This window comes from Drosophila biarmipes, chromosome 2L (assembly GCF_025231255.1).
Source record: "Drosophila biarmipes strain raj3 chromosome 2L, RU_DBia_V1.1, whole genome shotgun sequence".
Classification (NCBI taxonomy): Eukaryota; Metazoa; Arthropoda; class Insecta; order Diptera; family Drosophilidae; genus Drosophila; species Drosophila biarmipes.
This window is the reverse complement of record NC_066612.1, coordinates 16063475-16082767: the sequence shown is the minus strand read 5'-3', so window position 1 is coordinate 16082767 and position 19293 is coordinate 16063475. Positions and strand designations below refer to the sequence as shown.

General features: G+C 40.0%; 1 protein-coding gene across 9 annotated transcripts in view; it reads left to right on the top strand.

The window, feature by feature from the left end:
* The first annotated feature begins 558 nt into the window (after positions 1–558).
* Positions 559–19293, top strand: part of LOC108033637 (neural-cadherin) — a 124858-nt gene continuing 106123 nt past the window's right edge. For all 9 annotated transcript variants that reach the window (XM_050885448.1, XM_050885446.1, XM_050885444.1 and 6 more), the window contains exons 1-3: positions 559–685; positions 1060–1539; positions 17702–17764. The gene's annotated coding sequence lies outside the window, so the exon portion shown is untranslated. The remainder of the gene's footprint in view (positions 686–1059; positions 1540–17701; positions 17765–19293) is intronic.

Sequence of the window (19293 nt, the reverse complement as noted above, 5' to 3'; positions counted from 1 at the left end):
TGTTTAATAATATTTCTTAATCAATATAAGCTGTGTAATCATTAAAATATATTAAACACAATTAGGAAAAGCACCACTTTTAAATTCCTTAAACATTATTCAGAGCTTGGGCTTCGAAAAAACATTTAAGTAGGTGAAACTAATGAATAGCTAATGCAATTTTCATGAGAAAGTATCTATACACTAATTCTCATTTGTTCAAACAAGTTTTAACTACTTATTTTGTTTGGCCAATTCTAGTATTATTTGTTTAACAATTTCTTTAAGTGCATGTCGCTGCCGGTTGCTCATTCAAAACATAAACAAAGTTCATCGTTCATTTGCCGGCTTTTTTCAGGCACAACAATGAACTCGCTCTCTCTCCAACGGCGAGTTCACCACTTCAGCAGCACGTGCAGTGGAAAACAAGAAAATCAACCCGGGCGCTCTCTCCCGAGGCAGAAGATACTCGGATACTCAGATACTCAGATACTCGCCACAACAACTGCGGATCAGCATCGCCGATGATCGTGGGCTTACTTCACTCCCCTGTTTTCAGTTCGATTTGAACGCGCGAACGGGAAGCTTCGAAAAGACGGTCGAACGCGGTCGGAAAAGCTATTTTCATTTGGCGGGAGAGTGTCTAAAAAGTGCATGCCGTTAAAAAAAGAAAAGTGTGTTGACGGAGGAGTAAGACGAAAAAGAGGTGCGGAAAAAATCTCGGATGGGACCAACATAAATGCATAAATCTATAATCACGGGGAAAAATAAATAAAAAATTGCTTTATTAAATTTAAATCAGTAAAGTTTCTTAGGGAAATATTTAAGTTGTTAATAATAATAAAAGTAAGCCATACATACAAATTTAAGCAAATAGTTTTTTACCTATTTAATATAGATCAAATGTTTAGTTGATTAATTTTACTTTGTATGGCATTCAGTTTTTTTGTCGTTTACAAATAACTCATTTAAAATTTAAATTATAAGAACATGAGTTTTTTGTAGGTGGAAATGCATTTCTTTCGGTGTGATTTTGCTTTGCTTACATTAAAGTTCCCCCGTTTTTTGCTGCCTTTAAAGCTATTTTTGGAGCTCGGTGCGTTTTCCTTTTCATTTCGGAGTCCCGCCACCGTGCATTTGCATCTTTTCCCTGGCATTTCCGTTGCGTGTGCAAAAATCGACAAAAACCCAGAGCAGAATGCTGAAGTGCAGTGATGTGAGAAAATAGAGAAGGAAAATATTGTATATTTTTAAATATTCGCCTCGAGGCGCGGCCAGCAAAGCAACCAAGGAAATAATAATAAGAACAAAAATAAGACCAACCCTTTGGTGATTGCCCCCTGCCAAAAACGCGTTGCATGTGTTTCTAATAATGAAGTGTTTATTTTGGGCGCCGCAAGTGAAATGCATTTGAATGCCACAGCGCAGCGAGTCGAAATCAAGAGATAAATAAAATCCGGAAATTCGAAAGTGTTTTCACATATTTTTGTTGTGCTTTTTCGCCCATCCCCTTTGATTGGTAGAGAGCCTGTAATTTGGATTGGATTATTTCCCTTGGCGGTAAGCATTTTATCAGACATCTCCGATGCCAGCAAACAAATTGTGATTTATGCACTGATTGTGAAATATTTTCCCCGCTTTTGCAATCCTCGCGCTTCTTCGCTGCATCGGTGTGAAGTATCTTTTGTTTAATGGCCAACCATCTCCCAGTTTCGTCTTCTCCGCGCTGTGCTTTAAGAGATTGTATCTGCTGGGCTTTTTCTTCGATGTAATTTCAGTAATTTGGCTTAATGTTTTAACAGTTCGTTTCGAGTCGGATGGCTGCAGGTGACTCTTTAAGATACTTTCGCGTATCTTTTGTGGATTTTCAGATTGAAAAATTTAGATTGTAGAATATTTTTACAGTGACTATGAAATCTAAAACATCCAAAAGGCCTTTGCCATCACATTTACGTCCTCAGCACTGCAAACTTTCCCAAGTGTTGTATCACACACATCGAGCATTTTTTAGCCGAAAAATAAACTTTATCCGTGAAACAAAATCTGTGCCCGACTCGTTTTCCAACCCTCCTTAAGTGGGAAGGTGCTTGATGCATTCCTGAAGCTTAGCGTGCCATTTACTTTCGTCATTCGGGGCAACCAGAGACAATAACAAACAACGCCTTGGAGCACAACTTTTAAACAAAGCCCACAAATCATATTACCCATCAGCGGCAGCAGCAGTATAACAGTAAAACTAGGCCCTGCCACGCCCCCAACGCCCACCGCCCCCCGCCTTAGAGAAGGGTAAAGTGCATGGGGGCAAGTCGAAACACATCCGAGCAACTATTTTGCACACATAAATCTGACTTATGGCACCCACTCGCACACACACACCCAGTGCGTGGGAGGCAGCTCGAGGGGGGCGTGGCTGGGCCCTTTACTACACTGAGAGAAATTGTATCCCAACTTAAAATTTAGTTTTTTTTTCTTTTTTGTTCTGCTTTAATAAAAGTAAAAACAAATATATTTTTAAGAATATGACAAAAAATGTTCCTTTTAAAGGGTTTATTTTTGAATAGTAACGGATGTTATCTTGAAGCCCTAATCAGTAACACTTACTTATTGTTAAGAATAACATATTAATTATGTGTGCTCTCGGGACTTCCCCTAGTTCGCTATGAAAACTGGTATTATCGAGGGTTTTTCCTGATGCACACATTCCATTGCGAATGCCGCCTTGTTGACGATGTGACTCTGTTAACAGACCGCGAGGGCTTTTGGAAATGAAAAATGCTGATAACTGCAACAAATCACCGACTCAACCCGCCTCTCGGCGTAAATGGCAAGAATGTGAGCTCGTTCATAAAAACAGCATTTATGAGGGGGAGTCTTCTGGGCCAGCAGCACCTTTTGTCTATGCCCGTGCGCCGACAGCCCGAAAAGTGGCGCCTAATGATGAATGCAATTGCCGCAATTTGGCTTTACTATTATGAGCGGAAAAAACAGGAAAAGGCTTCCCAGAGGCAAATTGTGTGGATAGGGGGCGAAATGGGGAGGGGCTCTGGGCGAGCTGTGGACTCGTAAAGTGAAAAGCGTTTTTCGGTGTTTGCATTCGCCGGCTTAATGCTCGAGAGGTAATCGGGAGGATTTGACCTTTCGGAAGGCGAACATCGTGTTTGTAGTATACACTTGGCTTGAATTGGGTTTTTGCGGCTTTAGGCAGGGAAAAAGGTTGGGAAACTCCGGTTATGAGCAACTAGTATCGGCTTTATTCGATGCAAACTGTTGATATGAAAAACCAATAACATTAAAACAGAAATAAGGGAAATCTTTAAGTGCCTCTGGTTTTTTATACAACAGCAGCTATAGTATAGAGTTGCAACGTATCCTTAAATATATGGCAGGTTTTTCTATTTTTGTATTTTTCTAATAATCTTTTTTATTTAATGCTCGGTGTCGTTTTTATCCAATACAAGTTAGCTGAGTTCGTACATTTCCTATTAATAATATATTTCTCCCCAACACAACTTTCGCTGTTTAATTGCAAAGACATTGATTATTCAAGCATCCGGGGTTTTGGTTGGGCTAACTGTCACTGAAATTGACAAACAAATAATACTAGGAAAAATTGTTAACCGAAAAGGAATGACATACAAAATAAAGCTGGATCTGAAGCGCTGGCGAGCGGAAGACGATGATGAAGATGCGCGCGAAAAACGTGACGAGCGATTTGTGCGCTGAATTTTATACATACTTTTTCGCGGAAAACAGCACCAACAAACAAAGGACAGTGAGAATAAATAAGAGTTGGGCCGGAGAAGTCGCATTCAAAGTTGTTCAGTCCATTCAGCCTGGAATGCAATCCAAATGTCAAGCCAGTGGGAGTAAGGGGATGAAAAGTGGGGAAAATGGGCAGAACAAGTACCAGACACGGCAGCTAAGTAAAGTTTTTATCATTGGTAGTTTTCAATATTGTCAGCTTGGTATTTTTGACATTAATGACAGCAGAAAGACGTTCGACAAAGCTGCTGCTTTCACTTCGAATTCGTATTTTCTAGACACAGAAACTGTTTTAAAGAAGTACACAGCAACCCACAATCGGATGATTCTCAATGCTCCGTCTGCCTATTTCCCAGTGCCTCTTTCGCTGTCTTTCAGAGTCTGGCACTTTGCTAAATTTTTATTTGTTCCCACAGTTTGTCGTTTGGCATAAATACATCGTTAGCGGCAGTTCCAGCTCTGGCCTCAGTGCCAGCTTCATCTTCGGCTTAGCTCTCCAGCTTCACCCGGGGATCTTTGTGGAAGTAGAGGGGCAAAAAGTTGCAGGAAGCTGCAGACAAAAAGCTGAACTAGACGGAGACAAAAACTACAGCCCATAGTCGCGGTCTTAGACGCTGGCTTAGTCGTAATAGTAGTTATTGCCTTACATGCGCATTTAATGTTCTTTAGAGGCGGTGCGACAGCTAAACTGAAAAAATCGAGACTTAAGAAAAGCAAAAGCTCGAGGAAGATACTCAAATACTCAGATACTCTCTTCGTGATCGAGCATAGATTAGGTCAGCTTTATGTGTCTATCCTGTTTGCATAAATTTAATTTATTACATTATTTTATGTATTTCCGCTAACCATGATTAGTGCACTTACTAGTTCCGGTTAAAACGATCTGTACCGGTTTTAGATTGTAAAGATACTTTGGTATTTTGGAATTACCGTAACTCTTTCTTCAACGATTCTTCAATATAAAAGTATATATTATATTTCGTGGGGAACAAAATAGTAGGAGATTTTCATATTTTACAGAATAGTAAGGTAATTTTCGAGGCTGAAAGACGCTCCCGGCTGGTAGGGTATACTAAGTGTAGGACCCTATGTGTCGTGCTCCGTAACCCCGCTTTCCTCGCCCCCGCTGGGGTCTACTCCCCTGAACTTTGGCGGGTCGCCACCCCCTCCGTATCCCAAAGGAATGGCAAGTGAAGTGTCTGTGAAACGGTGCACAAGTGAAAACAACAAATGGGTCGCCTTGTCGGAGCATCTCCGAAGTGGCTCCCAACTCGGGCTCACGTTTTTGTTTTTTACTTCGCCGTCGATTAGCCGGCAGTTCATGTCAATGTCCACAGTGCTCCCCGTACAGTCTTACCCCCCTGCGACGGCCATGTAAAGTTTTTCTGCACAATTGCTCATCACGCTGAGCCGCAGCTCCAGTTCTCCCTTCGTTCTCTGAGGATGAGGAATTGTCGCCGATTGTCACTTGTCCCCCACTTTTTTCCATTTGCTCTACTTATAAATCAACTGAATTCATAATTTCTGCAGGCATCTTTTGCTGCCTTTAATGAAGTTTTGCCGAAGGGGTTGGACCCCTTTTCAGCTCTGGGCCACTCGAAAGAGGATGTCGCTGTTTGTTTATTCGCAACTTTTTTTGCTACACTTGGCTTCATGCTGAAATGCGTTTTGGGGTTCATTAACCGAGTTCAGTCGGAAGAACCGCAGAAACTATCTCGAAATGCGAAGAGTTGAAGGTTGGATGTCTTTTCAGATGTGGGATGAAATTTCTGTATTAAATGTTGTTTAACGAACAAAGATCTTTTGTGTACCCGGTAATACTAATTAAAATATTCTACGATATCCTTTCACCGAGTTAATCCTGCACTTAATCCCAGAATTACACCATTGTTTGTTGAACAGCAGGAAATTACGTGTAAAGCCAACTAATTACCTGTACGAAATCAGATCCCAGCACTTTGCCATTCAATTCACTTAATAACCCATCCGTTTATTCGGCAATCTCGGCCGGAATATTTCAATAATCCCGCAAGCAACGAATCTATTCATAACCAGCACCTCCTTGGGCATTCTCTCACAATCGGAGATGCCAAAGTCAATGCCGGAGCTAATTCGCCACGACCTATGAGGTGGAACAATGGGCCGGCCAGAGGAGGAACTCGGTGGCAGGAGGAGAAGCCCGAGCTGATTTGGCTACCACTTAATGGCCCACTATCAGGTCCAAAAGTTCCCCCGAGGTGCTGCACGTTCGCTCGACTCCTCCATCTCCATGGGCCAATAAACATATTAAAGACGTGCCACAAAGGCAATTACTTAGGCCCACAGGGAGGGGACAGAGGCCGGCATGGATGTGCAGCGGATATACGCAAATGGGCTGGCATATATGAGCAGGGCCAACTAGTTTGTCAACCAATTCGAGAGGCCCGGCTCGTGAGAATCTTTCTGTCCAAGGGAAGGGAAAAGAGCCGAGTCACGCTCGAGTTTTTGGCCCGCAGAGCCGAGTTGAGCAAGTTATCTGTGGCCAAAAGAGACACTTGCGCAGACCGGCGGAGACTGCATTCTGAATCGAGAACACAGCATCCCGAGATGCGAGGGGGCGTGCAAATAAATCTTGGGGCAATTACCAGCCCCAGACGCCCAAAACGGGCCAAGGCTAAGCGGGTTCACAAGTGTTTGGCCAGAATGCTGTGTGTGACCTTTTACGGCTGGTCCGGAGTGGCGGGCTCTTCTGCTGCTGCTCCTCCACTGGAAGGAACCGCACGTTGCACTGCCTTCGACTTAGACAATTTTAAATTGTCTTCCCCCGCTCGGCTGCGTGTGGATTTATGGTCAAAAGATCTCTGACAAGTTTTGTGCCAGGAGAGCACTTTAAAAACGCTAAACAGTTTCCTGGGAAGCGCTGGCAAAATTGTGCACTAGCAGAAAAATGATTGTTTGTTATTACTGATTTAGATGTAAAATAATTTATTAAATGTGATTATTTTTAATGCTTTAATTATGGTAGAAAAAGTTTTAGAGACATGATTTGATTTTAAAAAATATTTTTGTTTCCAATATGTATGTTATCTTCAACTTTTTACTTAATTTTTTCGAATGTGTATTATTTTTTTAACATTATTTACTAATAACAAAAATACTTAATGAACAATAGCTAGGGACTCTAGATCTTTATGTATATTTATTAATTTATTAATTTAGTGTAATTTATTTTTTTTATACAATAAATTTTTTTTTCCTTTCCTCCAGTTCTACTTAGTTTTCTTACATTTTTCTCTCCGTGCACTCAAGCATTCCGTCTGATTGAAGGCACGCTGAGCTATGCGGCACAGATGTACTGCGCTGAGTGGAGCTCCTCGATCTATGGGATCGAGCGATCCTCGGCTCGGAATCGATCTCATGGTCCTGGCCATTTATTTATTTATTTGTGGCTCTTCTCATGTCGTCAACTTGTTGTGACTTTGTTTGGCATACATAATAACATGAGGAGCCGCAGCAACCACTTCGGGCCATGCGAGCATCGGGATCCATTGGGGCCAACATAGATCACTGGCTGATCATCAATTCGCTGATTCTCCTCGGCTAAATGCTTGATGTCATTGCTGCGTTGTTGCTTGCTGCTTGTCGGTTGTTTGTTTGTTTGCTCGGGCCTTATTTTGTTTGGCATGTTTTATCTGCATCTTTCATGTTCGCATGTAATTTACTTTTGACTCGCCACGATCATCAGTCTTTGGCCGAGGTCTCTCCGAGATCTCCGGCTGATCTGCTTTCTTGTTCACTCTTTTGGCGCATTTTCCAGTTAATTAGCTTTTGACTTGTCGCTGATTTGATTTGGCTTTGATTTGCGTTGGCAGTTTCGCGTTTCCACTCTGGGTTCAACTGATCTTCTTCACTTTGCCGTCAATTGTTCATGTGAAAAGCCAAACGTGCCTCCTCCTAAGTGCTTAAATGGAAATTGAAGTGGAATTAGTTGCCTAACGAGTCCGGCAATTATGGGAAGACACTAAGCCGGAGCCAAGAGTGTGACAGAGGGCAAGAGAAATAGATCGATCAATTAGGTAATTAGAGCTGTAAGTGTTCCGCACTGGTCGGTCAGCTTGTGGATCGGTTTTTCTCTCAAAAGCCACGAGGAAAACATCGCAATCAGGAGTGCTTGAAGTAGCTCAAGAACCTATTGAGTAAGAGTTCCCGAGAAGCGAATAAAAATAAAACAGACCCGCCGAGATCAATAGGGGAACTATTGCAAGTAAGGAAAAATTCCTAGAATGTTTGAGTAGCCATTAATTGCCAAGGAAGATCAATTATTTAACTGGTGCTACTTATAAAAATTAAAGAGATTGTTGGGACACTTTCCGCCATTAGCCGGTAAGCAAGAAAACTCACTCACTTTAGTAAAGCTTTGTTAAGCTAAAACTGATAGTAAAACTTGAATAAACTTTTTATCTCTTCTCCTCCGCATCCAGTTAACCCAAAAATGCCGCAATTCAAAGATTTATATCACCAGGCATCGCAGACAAAGACAAATTGCTACATTAAGCGATAACCGATCTAAGAGAAATAACAACAATTAATTCAATTTGCATTTTGTTTAAATAAACCAGCGTGCCCCGAAGAAAAAGGGAAACAAATTGTAAGCGATAACAAAACAAAAATGAAATTTTTGCCATGCATATGTAAATTTGAAAGACAGAAAAAACCAATGCAAATTGAGGCAACGAGGGGGATTGCCGTTGGCGGAACCTACAAAGCCCAAAACCAAATAGTTGTCGGCATGCGATTTTATTGACCATTTCAGATTCAATTAAGGGTAATTTAATTTCAATAATAACTAGATAGACAAGGGGCCAGCCCCTGAATGGACACAAAAGATACCCGAACACATGTATCTGTATCTTTGGTCACATCTGTGTCTGTATCTGTGGGATATCGTCGAAATCAACATCATTGCGGTTGCTGCTGATGGCTCGGAGCCGCAAGCTTCGGATTTCGGCGTCTAGTTTTGGTCACAGTTACAGTTATGGGCATATTGCCAATGCTCTTGGTGCACAGAAAAAAATAGTTTGTACCTTTGACTGCCAAAAAATACTACTGGTAACGTTTTCGTGGACCAAATAATTATAACTTTAGCATTAGCTGAAGGCAATTCTCAGTGCTCAAACCACTTAAATAAGCTCATAAATTTTAATCTTAGGTTAGCTTTATATAAAGAAATATATTTAGCAGAGTAGGTATATTTTAAGGAGCCTTGCTCCATTAGTTTATTTCAAATTACCAGTTTAAAGATCATTTTCAATTTTTAATTTAGTTACTTATTAACATAGTTTCCTAATTTTTCTTCTCTGCATAATGATTGTAACTGGTTTCCGACTCTGATTTGAATGTTGCGTGTCTCACACTCCTGATGTTGCCTGCACTTCAATGACTTTATGTACAAATTCTTTGTGCTATGTTGGATTGTTTTGAAACTAATGCTCTTGATGGTAACGTTTTCGTATTTCTTGTGATTGAGGAAATGTGTTTGAGTAATCAGTGAGAAAGCTGTGATTGCTAGAGGAAATGCTGAAGTGAGAAAGCAATTTGGAACAGAATTAATTTCAGAGATGTAGCTTAATTGGAAAATAAGTGAATATGCTAGCAAAGTATATTTTTGATCAAATAAATATATAAATTTCTAACCAAATAACAAACAAATAATATGGAGATTTCCCTCTTCAACCTCAACCTCAGTTAATATTGACATACACTTCCATCAGTCACCTGTCCAACCCTTTTCCCAGCCAAACGGTTTTTTAATTTCACCTGCCACAAGCTCAATTTCAGCTAATTTGCTCATCACTTGACCAAACACTCCATTCGGCCCACAGAAAAAGTAAACCCTAAATAATTTGCTGGCCCCTGATATGGGATCAGGTCACTTTGGAGCGGCTTTTTGTTGTGGTCAACTGGCTGGTGCTGAGCGTCTTTCTTATTTAATTTTCTGTTTTGGTCGCGTGCAGCATTCGCTGCTGATGGCGCTTTTTTGTGGGCCCGAAACAAAGGCCGCGACACGCAAATGTTTCTCGATTTTTGTGTGTTTCGCTGCGTTTTGTTCGGCATTTTGTTAGGGTTTTTCGGAGCCAGTGCGTGTTGCATGCGTCTCAAAAAACCGACATGAAAATTATGACAAAAACAGCAGCAGCCGTGAAAATGTTTGGCTGCGGCCATTGCCAAACACACAACGCACATTGTATCTATGTTAATTAATTAACAATTAATTAGGTGCACCAGCCACGACATCGACCCCGACGAATTGAATCGATGACGTCGCTAATGGTTGACGATGACTTTTTGAAATTCTTCGGACCTCCGTTTTTTCTTCTCCCTTTCATTTGGATTTGTCCCCGATTCCCCACACATTTCGGGTTCGTTGGGTTGGCGTGCCTAACCGAAATGTTTGGCCAAGAAGCAGGGGCAAATAGAAAAAAGGCAAAGAAGCCGCTGAAGTTGCCACCACTGCCACTGCCCCTGCCACACATATTCTGTTTTTATTTTCTGTTGGCCTTTTCGGACTCATCTCGTGCGGGTGCTGCAAACCTCCGTGTGTCGTTTTGTTATCGGTCGCGTTTATCAAATGCGAGACAGCTTTTTATTAGACAATCCCCGTTGCCCGACCCGATCCCAATCCCGATCCCATTCCCCTCTCATTGAGGCATATGAAATTGATTAATACAGCATGATAAATATTTTCGAATTCCGTTCAATTTCTTCGATATCTTGAAGCTGCCATTAAGCCCATGATCTATAGTTGTTCGATAAGGCTTTGTATGTCGGGGTGCAGCCTCCTCTGATAATGACGAATCGAAGCGTATCAAAACAATTTTGGTTGAAAGTCTTTGGGTAATGGATAAATGTGAACTTTGTCTCGGGTGAAAATGATTAAAAAATTACAAATTAAAATCGAGGGAATATTATCGGGGTCTCGGGTTAATCAGATGAAAATATCATGGGAAAGTAGAAAGCGTTGAATTTTAGATTTTTTAGTAATTTATAAAGATGGATAAAGCTGACTGGAATTAATTGAAAGGAAAAGATAGCGGTGGTGATATTCTTATTATATTTTGCATTTATATTTTATGGGAGGAAAATATTTTTAAAATATTTGAAAGAATTAAAAAACACAATACAATTACGTTTGTCTGATGGAAATTAAATAATCATAATTCAATTTAAAAATAATTCACCCTGAAAGCGACGAAATTTAATTAAAATCTGAATCGTTTGCATATAAACTGACTTGAGGGCTTGAGAAAACACAAATGCCTAAATCAAGCATTAAACAAGTGCAAAATCTGCGCATAAATCTGCTAATCTCTGCGCCTTACCACCTCGAAAACAAATGGTCTAAAGCGCCAGAACCGAGAATGAGTCAGATGGGGCACATTCCGGCCAAGCCCAGACTTGAAAACAACTTCCGGCAGAAAATAAACTTTCCCTGCCACCAAAAAAAGGGCTTATATCTATCGAGAGGGTTAACAAACTTCGCACCCAGGCAATAAAATTCAGCAGGGCGAGGCTCTGCCTCCCCCAATCGCCCGAAAGCATAATACAAATTGCTTGCATGTCTGAGCATTTTATGACAATGGCCAACTTCTTCAGACTGTTAATTAATATGTGCGGAATGAGTTTGAAATCCTAGCGATTTGTTGGGCCAAGCCCACTCTTCTTCGCAAGGCATTTGGAGCATAAATGACTGATTAATAATATGGTAAAAAGATATACGGTTGTATTCGCAACTGATAAGCATATGTTTAGGGGTAATAAATCAAAAACCGAATTAATTAAAAATAATCTAAAGCATGGGTGGAAAAATCAAGGCATGAAATGGATCACTTTTTGATTGATAGAATGCTTGTCTGCTCGGCGTCTGTCGGAAGCCTAATATCATTAAAATAATTTTCCATTTCCCTAGCCCCATTTTGATATATTATATGCGCCACCTTGCATTAATCTTTCAAAGCTAGAATAGAAATTGTGAAAAAATAACCTTACATGCATAACGAAAATTAAAAATCACCGCATCAAAATAAATTTTAACAACTTCTGGATAACACCTTACAAGAGTAAGCAAAAAAGGGAAAAACTGAATTAAAGTGCATGCTCATTTTGTAGGATTGGTAAAATCTCAGTTTCTCAGGACCTTTCGAAGATGAAATGTACCAATGTTCTAGTGAAATGATAAATGATGCAAAAGATGCTCTAAAATCATTTTTTATGCTGCTGGATTTTGTTTCCACCCCGAACCAGAAGTCAGTAAAAAGAGCTACGTCACCGCCATCATTATCATAAACGACACAAGTCACAATGATGTAAACAAAGGACCTTTAAAGCAGCTACTTAAGGCCCTTGCTAAATATTATTTATTTCGATAACTCCAATGCTAGTGAAATTATTAAGGGAAAGAGGCTCTCTCTCCACTTCCTTATTTATTTATACGAAAGTTTTTGTTTATGAGGCTGACTTAAATGGAGCAAAGCACTCACACAATGGTCGCAGCTGGGGATTTTTGGGGGGTGAAGAAGGCCTTTTTGTTCCATATGATAAATGGTGATGTACGCAAATTTGTTTATGACTGCAGGCATTCCAATTGATGATCATGTGTGAGAGTACTTAACGTTTTCCTCTTCAATCGCAGCTGAGAACATTTACGTTAATCGTTTCAAGTCACAAGTTTTACACATTTTTCTCTCCTCCTGGAGGTGGTAAGCCCGCTCTAACCTAGTTGCCAAAGTCGTTAAGGTTTCTTTCTGTTTTTTATGGCATTGTAAAATCATCCCTAATGACCCAATTCGGTAAGCAAATTAAACCACAGGATTTATGCTGATTTACTCACGAAAACGCCTCCCATTCCGTCCCTTTCTCGGCCCCAACCTTAACTAAGGCCATTAAATAGCCGCAAGAACAAGGCATAAAAATGGCCAAGGGGCAGCTCGAGGGAAATAAATCAATATTTAAATTTTATTAGCGGCATTCAACGGGGCGTATGTGCCATGTTGTCATCATCATCATCAGTCTTTGGACGCTTGTGCACGGCAATTGTAATTAATTGTTAATGTGCCTACATAAGTATATATAATTTGCTTATTTTGTGCGGCAAATATTTGCTTTACCACTAATTTACTCACAACATTGACCATGCGGGCCTCAAAGAGCTGGCCACAGGCCATGGCTTAAATGTGTTTTTTAAATTTATAATGACAGGGGGAGGCATGATGTTAATGCACGAAAATTCTCCGAGGGCTTTTTAAAATACAAAAAAGGCGGAGATTGAATGAAGCCAATGTAAAAGTTATTAATGAAATATTTAACGTTTTATATGATTAATCAATTTGACTGGAGGGAATAAATGGATAAAACATCAGTTTACACAGTACACTGCTAGAAAAATAATACTTTGAATGAAAAATAGAATATATTTTATTTAAATAATGACTCTCTGTCAAGTCTGTAGATCCTCTGTACTCCTCTTTAGTTTTACTGACAAATTACTTTATCAAAAGTTGAAAGGGGGGAGAAAATAGAAAAATAGTTTTCCTCTCGCTTACACACTCGCTGGTACCGAACGAGGGAGAAAAGTGGGGAGCTCTGGATTCTCGATGGGCGGCAAAAGATAATGATTGTCTTGCTTGGATGCCTGCTCAAGTATTTTGTGGGTGGGGTGGAAATGGGGGGTAAATGGCACTCATACATAATGATTATGGGGCCACTTTTCTCATAAAAATTCTAGCGGCAGCCCCACGATAATGATGCTGATGGGTGGCTGGAATGGGATGCGAAATGCTACTGATGATGTCAAAACAAGCAGCAAATTGGGTTCGACTAGCAAACACTTGTCATGAATTGCATCATTGATATTCTCCCTGATTACACACCACATCCTATTCATTATATTTTATTATAGTAAACTTTTGGCTTTGTTTTATCAGCCGGAAAATAAACACACAAAAAGAAACACAGAAACCCTCCAATAACAGAGGAAAATATATTGAGGGAGATTTCAGGAGTCTCGCTGATTTCCTTGGCGTTCGGGCAAGTGAAGCATTCATGGGTTAAATTTAGTCTTTGATATGCGATGCCTGCCAAGGCATCAATCCTTTCCCACAGTCCACAGGCCAGCCTTGAAGAGGGATTCCCTTTAATTCACTTTAATTGTATTAAAGTAACTCGAGTGGCCGAATCTTGAAAGAGACAAATTTGACAAAATTATATCAGATTAGCTAATTGAGAAAGTTAAAATACGGAGAAGTATTTAATGAAAGCTATTAAAGTTAAGTGTCACGTTTGCAACTTAACAAATTAGGCAGATTATGTTTGTCAATGTATTAGATAACATTATGAGTTTCCATCACATTGAAGGCAAAGACTTCATCTTTAAAGCAATTCAATACGATATAAAATAAGATAAACCAAATAAATATAAACCAAAAATAAAATATTTATTTATCAAATACTTTAAATAAGCAAATCGTTTTCGTTGAATTTTCCTTGATTCATATGTATTCCCCTGAACCGCAATTCCCGAAATAAGGCCTATAATTTGCAAATATTTGTGCTTTTACCGCTGTTTTGTTGGCCTGGCCGAATCGACTGGCTGTTTAACTTTCGCCATTCATTTAAAATTAGTTTCCATTCGCTGAAACTCTGCTGGCCTCGACCATTTTATTCTGCAGGCTGACCGCACGGGATTCGATTCAATTTACCCACACCGAGCGATAATGCAATATGTTTATCAGTTTATTGATTTTCGAGGGGACAAGCAAGCACACATCGAACTCCCCCAGTGGAAGTGTGTATACACAACATGCAACTGGAAGCTGAGGGAGAGCTGGCCGGCCAAGACTTATGTCAAATGGCACAAGATCAAATATCCTGTGGTTAAAGTGCCATTCAGTGATAAATGGGACGCACATGTGAACGAGAGGGATGCGCACTACGTAGCACAAACAAAGAAAGTTGGGGCACTGGGGCCAAAGGTTGGCAAATGGGGTCGTTAGAATGCATACCCGCCCATCAATATGGTCACCATTTCCCCGGGAAAACTCCTCCATTAGTTTCCTTTGGCCAGGATTTTCTCCCCAGGTCCATGTTCGTGTTGGCTGCGGTCGAAATTAAATTGCAATTTCCAACTTGCTTGGCCATTTTCGTTTTTATGGGATTTACGCTGCAGCAGCCCCATCGAAGCTTTGTTCGCAACTGCAACTACGTGCAAAGTGCCGGTGCAAAACCAAAAGAAGAGGAAATCCAAGGAAATAAGGTGGGGGAAATAGTTTTTTCTACGCTAAATGGATAAATGGAATGCCCCGGTTAAGATAGCTTCAGGTTGATACTCGAGCACTCTCGGTTACCGTCGCGCTTAATGCATTTGATTTGCACTCGGTTGTGTCCCGTGCATCCATCTTTTTCTCTTTTTTTTCATTTCCCAAAAGTTTTCAGCACGGAAAGTTAGGGTATAATTGTGTTTATATATTTTTTGGACATCACCCATGAATGTTTTTATAAACTCATGTTACAACATGGAATGAAGTGTTTTTCTTGCTTCGTTCTGCAAATGTATTTCAATTTTTTATTGTTGAAACGAAAGCACTACTACTTAATACCCTTTTTAAATTATTTTTCTAAATACATTTTGTTACACCTTAGATTGTTTCGATTCTCAATTGTAATAAACATTTGCAGGGGACATTTTTTAACAAATAGTTGAATTTAATTTAAAAATCAACCTTATTGAGAAGCACATTATCTTCTTTTCAGTTAGGGCATTCGAAAACTGAGCGTAACTGCCAGCAAACTGGCTCTTCCTGTGCACTTTCCTCTTTTTCATGCAATTTTGTAACTTAACTAGGGTTCATTCATTTAGCAATGTCAACAGTTGGCTGACCAGAGGCGTCTCCTTTGTTCGAATGCCCGAATGAATGAGCGAATGCCCGACTGACTAACTGAGTGATTGAAGCGTTTGGGCTGGGGCTGGGTTCGTGTCGAGTGTCGCTGGCAGCGGAAATCCAAAACCCAGTCACTCGCCGACTCCTGACTACTGACCAACAAACTAACTGGCTGACTGACCGGGATGAATGGAAAAATGGGCGTGCGAAATCTGTTAGGGAAGAAAAATGATACCATCCGCACTAACGGGAAGGGAATTGATAAATGACGAGGCGATTGTTGCAGCATACCAAGATACTGTACTTCTGCCCATCCAAAAACAAAGGGCGCTCTGTATTCATTAAACATTTGCTGCCGGCTACTCTAATTGCAATTGGGATAAGTACTTTATCGGTCACACAGACGAGGTCAAATTTATTGGATAGCTTAGAGTGCCTCTCCAAAAAAGAACTTCCTAATCACCAATAAACTTATTAAAGAAAATTATAATTAATAATTTATATTATTTTTTATTGTATATTTTGAACTCTAATCACTTTTATTTTGCCCGCCATCGTATTTCAGCATGCACATGCCCCACTGATGAACTCCACTTGACTTTGAACACCACCCGGTCCTGCAATTAATTTCACTTTCAATTTACTTTTAATTTCCCCATTTAACGGCCAATGTACTGCGCGAGTTTTAAGGAAGCCGAATGCAAATTAATTTTAATTACCATCATTTAGATAATCAAATGAACTTGACCAGAAAAAGGCCGGCACCCAAAGTAAAAAATGGAGCTTGGCATCCCTCAAGCAAACTTTGCTTTAAGCTGAACGCATTAAATTCAGGAAGCTTCTGGACTGCGATGACTCTGGAAATCAATTAGACTCTGCTGAATTATTTAGAACCCATTTCGGAGTCGACAACTTCCGCTCAGGACTTTCAGTGCCTGCAGCTGTTCATCCTTTTTTGCCATTTTCTGTTCAACCTCACATTAGATGAATTAATTTAATGAATAATGCGGCTACCAGTGCTAATTTTATTTTGTTTTGTACTCGCAATTCAATTAAAGGCACTTGGCCCTGGTTTTCGATTTTGCAAGTAAACACATGAGATGCAAAACTTTCGCGTCGTTGTCGGGACTCAGAAAGCGTTTAAATCCACTTAAATAAATCCCCAGTGCTCCGTTCTGTTAGCCTCCATATATATTGAATAATACAAACTCTGCAAACTTTTGGCTAATGCCTGGCTTTTCCTGCACTCTCCTTATTTTGCGGGGGCTTGGAAAACTTTTGAGCGAGTGAAGGGGAAAAACAACCAACGCTCAAGTGGTCGCTCTAGTGTTTAATATTTGTATTATTTGTGGATGAATTTGTGGCAATCTGCCCCGCCAAAAGCTGTTACTAATTAATTCGCTTGTCTCGATGCCGAATGTTCTCCCTGGACGATTGCATAAAAGCCTTGCTAATAGTTTTTGCCCTGCACTTAACGTATTGAACGGAGGTCCTTGCTGTGTTTGTCTCTCTAACAACAGTTTTATTGCTTCTCAGGACTGCCCATTGTTGGTCTCTGCGGCTTCTTCAAGTCAATCCTAGTTAATGCTTGTTATTGCTCTGCTATGCCACAGCCAAAACTCTTGTCCTGTGTCTGGTTTCCTTCCCGTTTGCCCTTCCCTTATTGCCCAGTTGACTTCCTAGCTCTGGCATTTTCACAGATTTTTGGCTTTTGGCCTTTCGGTATAGAAGCTATCAACTATGTCCTTGGCATTTAAAGTTGTATGCACTGGCTTTCGACACTGACGAAAGTTTACGCAATTCCAATAAGGATCAATATTGCAGGCCAAGGGGTATTACGTGTGTGGAAAAGAAATAACAAAGCCATGGTGGATATAGAAAGTGTAGTTAAGTGCTTAATAAAACAAAATGAAATAATTAGTTCAGCAATTAGAATTCAAAAGCGTTAGGAACTGCAGATTCACAAAATGCATAAGTAAATCAAATTTGTTTGTCATTAGGCTTTTTTTACCTTTGATGCGTTTATTTATAATTTTCTATCGTTTCAGTTACAAAAGAAGTTTGGTCAACAATGTGCGGACTACCGGGGATTTTTATACCCTAAAACATTTGTAAGTATAAAAACTAATTACTATCACTTTATTAGGTACTAAATTCATTCTTTATTCAAATTATCATTCTGAACCCTAAAAAAGTTAATCGTTTCTTTTGCTGTACAGAAGCTTTTGATTTGACTAGCTGCAGCGAGTTAGTATATTATATTTGCTCCACCATATGAAAAATTAAATTCAGCATAAATTAAACAAATTTATTGTTCCTCCCCACAATGGAAATATGAAATTCAAATCATTTAACAATAACTAGGCAAACAAAACGACATGGAGAAAAACCGAATGTGAATGACAATCGACCAACGAAATGCATTCGGCGAACTAATGGCCAACAAAAACACATTTCAATTTGTTTACGATCAATGCACAATTTATTGGGCAATATTGCAGTGGGCTTATGTCGCGCCGCAAAAACTAATTGCAAAAGTGCAAAAAGACGAGACAGTAAATTAAAATGGTTTAAAAAACCGGGGAAACGCAATGAGGAAGCGGAAGAACTCCTGTTGTTGCAACTGAAAAATGAAAAGCAGACACATAAATTACCGGCAGACAAAACAGGACGTGCGCATTGTCTGACATTGAAAACAGCAAAAAGCTGGCCAAATAAAAATATTTGGGGGCAGAATCGTGCTCAAGTGTCGCAGCTCTAATTTATTTCGGGTTTTTGGTCCACTCCAATGGGGCTTTTTGCATGCGTCGGCCGCAGCTGAAACCAAACTGTGGACAACGCTTAATTAGCAGAGTGGACCAGACACTTGAAAGTTTCGGTTCTGGGTGTTCCCAAAGCCGCTGCAAGTGCCATCAAGAACTCATTTCCGGCTCTGCGAAGGGCGTCCGAGACTTCCCACAGGATCGCCGGCAATTGCTACAACTTGCAGACATTAAACTATTAAATGGAGCGCAAATAAAACGCAGGAAAAGGCAAAAGAATTTAAGGGAAAAACCGTCTTCCTGCCTAATCAAAAGCGGTCAACCCCAAACCGCAATTCCCATCGCTGGTTTTCAGAGATGTATTTTTCTACTTGATAAAATTTAATATTTGTTAGTAAACATCATTTATTTTAAAAATTATAAGGTTTATAGAAGATTTTAGATATCATTCAGCTTAAAATATTAAAAGTATTACCTTTATATGTGAAGTGTTTACTTTCTATATACTTATATTAACAAAATATACCCTTTGGATGAGACTCCACCCTTGAAAACAGTAGAATTTGGCTAGAAAATAACTGAAGTGACAACCCTGTTTATTTCCCTAGTTTTTCTGTATTTTCCCCATCTCGTGTTCCCCTCTAATTATGAGTGTTGTGTTTCTGTTGATTAACCTTGCCAGGATTTCTCAACGGGAGTCCGGCAGCAAAATGTATCTGTAACTGCGCGTCTGCAGTTCGCATCTGCATCTGCATGTGGGTGCCCCTACTTTAGCTAGTTCTTTTGCCAGCTCGTTCATTCTAATTGAGTTTATGAGGCCCTGACAGGAGGGGTTGGAAAAAGGGCCACTACTAGCTGCCAGTGCCTTGGGTTTTTGC